Here is a 4839-nt window from a genome sequence, read left to right on the forward strand (position 1 = left end):
GGGGGAGAAAGTGTATAGATCATAGGCTTCGAGAGAGAGTGTGTTTTGCTTCCTTTTGATCTCTCTTGCTACTTATCTGCTCGCTTTGCTTGTGTTGCTACAATATTCATGCTTGTGTGTGAGATACTTCTATGATCATGTGGTTGATCATACTATGTTTTATTATGCTACACTTGAATGATGTTATCTCTTATATCTTGTGTATGATCTATCATATTTGTCTTGGTGATGAGTGCATGTTATGTATGTGTTATGAATTTGAGCGCTCCACCAAGATGTATGTGACATGGAAGAGTAACGCATGATCTTAATCTATTGTGCATTTGCATTCAAAAGCAAATCATAATAATGCACAAATTTAGGGGGAGCTCTTGCTTATCACATACTTCTCAAAGAGATGATATATTTCATTCTTATTATCATTTTTTGAAGCTTTGATCTATATGTTGTCATCAATTACCAAAAAGGGGGAGATTGAAAGTGCAACTAATCCCTGGGTGGTCTTGGTATTTCTTAACAACATATAGCTCATTGAACTAATATCCTTTCAAGATGATTATTTCAGAAAGTTCAATGATTGGCATGGCATGGACTAGAGATGTGGACCCCTCAAAATGCTAAAAACAAATATTGGCAAAAGCTCAAGACTCTTCATTTCTATTTTAGTGATCCAACATCACATTGAGTCCACAGGAAAGCCAATACTATTAAAAGGGGATGAGGTGTTGCTTAATGGTCTACTTGCTCAAAATGCTTAGTGATATGCTCCAAATCCCTCAACCACTTTCTCATATCCAAATATGTCCTAAACCTAAAGTCAAACTCGGCCCCACTAATTTGATGCATCCGGTGCCACCGAGTTCACTTGACATAGCCATGGCCAGAATAGTTCGGTCTCACCGACAGGGATCTCGGTCTCACTGAGATGGGATTGCAAACTCTCTGTTTCCCTTCGTAACATTTCGGTCTCACCGAAATGAGCGATCAGTCCCACCGAGTTCGCAATGCAAACTCTTTGTTTCCCTTTCGTAACATTTCAGTCTCACCGAAAGGAGCGACCGGTCACACCGAGATTGCTTGACCAACTCTCTGTTTGCTTGTTACTGAAATCGGTCTCACCGAGTTGAAGTAATTGGTCAAACCGAGATTAAGTTTTGCCCTAACCCTAGCTCATCGGTTCCACCGAGTTGATCATGTCGGTCCCGCCAAAAACTCTAACGTTCACATTTTGAACGGAATTGATCTCACCGAGTTCACATATTCGGTCTGACCGAGTTGGCTCTTTTGTGTGTAACAGTTAGATTTTGTGTGGAGGCTATATATACCCCTCCAACATCCTCTCCATAAGAGAGAGAGCCATCAAAACATGCCTACACTTCCAGCATTCATTTTCTAAGAGAAAACCATCTACTCATGTGTTGAGACCAAGACATTCCAATCCAACCACAAGAATCTTGATCTCTAGCCTTCCCAAGTTGCTTTCCACTCGAATCATCTTTCCACCATAGCCAAATATGTGAGAGAGAGTTGAGTGTTGGGAGACTATCATTTGAAGCAGAAGAGCAAGGAGTTCATCATCAACACACCATCTATTACCTTTTGGAGAGTGGTGTCTCCTAGATTGGTTAGGTGTCACTTGGGAGCCTCCATCAAGATTGTGGAGTTCAACCAAGGAGTTTCTAAGGGCAAGGAGATCGCCTACTTCGTGAAGATCTACCCAAGTGAGGCAAGTCCTTCGTGGGCGATGGCAATGGTGGGATAGACAAGGTTGCTTCTTCGTGGACCCTTCGTGGGTGGAGCCCTCCGTGGACTCGCACAGCCGTTTCCCTTCGTGGGTTGAAGTCTCCACCAATGTGGATGTATGATAGCACCACCTATCGGAACCACGCCAAAAATCTCTGTGTCTACATTGCGTTTGCCACTCCAAACCCCTCCATTTACCTTCATATGCAATGATTTACATTCCGCTGCTATACTCTTAGAATTGCATGTGTAGGTTGATTGCTTGACTTGTGCTAAGTTGTTAAAAATCTGCCAAGACTCAAAATCGGGAAAAGGCTATATTTTATTTTGGTCAAGTAGTCCAATCACCCCCCTCTAGACCTACTTTCGATCATATAGAACTTTTATTAAACAAAAGGTTATAAGTGAAATTATGGGGTTCAGCACTAAGGATCTTATGATGTTTCATAGCATCAAAGGCTAAGTACTGCATGGGTAAAATAGGGTCATAAGGCCAAGGTGAAACACCCATCTCTCTTGCTAAGCGTGTGGCATAAATTCCACCATAAAAATATCCACTAGTAGTGTTATGTTGCAATCTACGTGCAACAATAGCTCCAAGGTTATAACTTTTGTCACCGGTGAGAGCGGTGCATATGAGGCTCAAGTCTGGAGCACAAAGTGTACTACAACCTTGTTTACCTATGATACGTCTCCAACGTATCTATAATTTTTTATTGTTCCATGCTGTTATATTATCAATCTTGGATGTTTATGATCATTTTATATCATTTTTTTGGTACTAACCTATTGACATAGTGCCAAGTGCCAGCTGTTGTTTTCTGCATGTTTTTTACATCGCATGAAATCAATACCAAACGGAGTCCAAATGCAACGAAACTTTACGGAGATTTTTTAGGACCAGAAGACACATAATGGGCCCTGGCTACGCCTGGGGGTGCTCCGAGGAGAGCACAACCCACCAGGGAGTGCCAGGAGGCCCAGGCACGCCCTGGTGGGTTGTGCCCACCTCGGGTGCCCCCCAGACCGCCTCTTTGCTCTATAAATACCCCAATATTCTAGAAACCCTAGGGGAGTCGACGAAAATCAATTCCAGGCGCCGCAGAGTCCAGAACCACCAGATCCAATCTAGACACCATCTCGGATGGGGTTCACCACCTTCATTGGTGCCTCTCCGATGATGCGTGAGTAGTTCTTTGTAGACCTTCGGGTCCATAGTTAGTAGCTAGATGGCTTCCTCTCTCTCGCTGAATTCTCAATACAATGGACTCTTGGAGATCCATATGATGTAACTCTTTTTGCGGTGTGTTTGTTGGGATCGATGAACTTTGAGTTTATGATCAGATCTATCTTTTTATATCCATGAAAGTATTTGAGTTTCTTTGATCTCTTGTATGCCTAATTGCGTATAGCCTCGTATTTCTTCTCCGATATTTGGGTTTTTTTGGCCAACTTGATCTATTTATCTTGCAATGGGAAGAGGTGCTTTGTAGTGGGTTCGATCTTACGGTGCTTGATCCCAGTGACAGAAAGGGAACCGACACGTATGTATCGTTGCTACTAAGGATAAAACGATGGGGTCTATCTCTACATAGATAGATCTTGTCTACATCATGTCATAGTTCTTATTGCATTACTCCATTTCTCCATGAACTTAATACACTAGATGCATGCTGGATAGCGGTCGATGTGTGGAGTAATAGTAGTAGATGCCGGCAGGAGTCGGTCTACTAATCTTGGACATGATGCTTGTGTAATGATCGTTGCCTGGATATCATCATGACTATTTGAAGTTCTATCAATTGCTCAACAGTAATTTGTTCACCCACCGTTTGCTATTTTTCTCGAGAGAAGCCACTAGTGAAACCTACGGCCTCGGGTCTCTTCTTATATTATTTGCCTTTGCGATCTATTTTCCTTTGCTTTCATTTTCAGATCTATTAAACCAAAAATACAAAAATACCTTGCTGCAATTTATTCTTATTTATTTAATTTGGCGTTCGATCTATCAATCTACTACAATTTTATTCACGTCTGTTGGCCCATCTTGGGGCGCCGCTACCCGAAAGGGATTGACAACCCCTTTTACACGTCGGGTTGCGAGTAGTTGTTACTTGTGTGCAGGTGTTGTTTACGTTGTGTTGCTTGGTTCTCCTACTGGTTCGATAACCTTGGTTTCACATCTTAGGGAAATACCTACCGCCGTTGTGCTGCATCATCCCTTCCTCTTTGGGGAAATACCGACGTAGCTTCAAGCCGCATCAACCTACAATACATTTTCCATTAAATAATGCAAAGTACTGGATTGAGGGAAAATGAATGCTCTTTATTCTACCCTGCGTCACTCCCCTAGTCTCACCATAGCAAAGACTAGTCAAGAATATCTCAAACTCAGATCTTGGTGGTTTGTCAAGCGAACCCAGAATGGGATTTTGCAGCAGTAGGCAAATCTCTAGAGATATGGTAAATGGATTTTCATATAGTTTAAATGACACCCTAGACTCACAGGGATGGAATTTAAATCCGTTGGTAAATGATTTAGTGAGAGTGAGGTGTTGGTTGCACTTATCTGAAGTGTAGGGACCGAGCTCGGCATTGTGAACATATTGCTCAAATTCTTCCTTAATGCCCACACGCACCATATAATCGTTGCATGGCCATAAGCATGTTTTCGTGGCGGCATCTCGTATGGAACTTTCACTTGGTTCAACATAAGACTGACGAGCGGAGCTGCTACTAAAATATGCCTCCGAGGACCTCCTCCTCGAAGAACTCCTTTCAAAGAGGTTCATCATATTCACGTACGATTTTCTGAAAAAATTTGGCCACAAAAAATTGATAAAAAACTTCACAAGATTGGTAGCAACTACTCATGGGTATGCATAGAGGCCATATCAAGCATTCAAACTACTTAGAACTCCAAGAATTCAACATGCAAGCTCATCTACAGCGGCACCAAGAGTAGCTAATTATTCAAAATAAAAACCACTGAAGAAAAAACTAATTGGACAAATGCATGAGTCACATACCAAGCAACAATTCCTCGAAATAGTTTCCGAAACCGAGCTTCGAGCAAAGAGATCGAAATCCGCGGGT

The sequence above is a fragment of the Aegilops tauschii genome, chromosome 4 (genome assembly GCF_002575655.3).
Source record: "Aegilops tauschii subsp. strangulata cultivar AL8/78 chromosome 4, Aet v6.0, whole genome shotgun sequence".
Lineage (NCBI taxonomy): Eukaryota > Viridiplantae > Streptophyta > Magnoliopsida > Poales > Poaceae > Aegilops > Aegilops tauschii.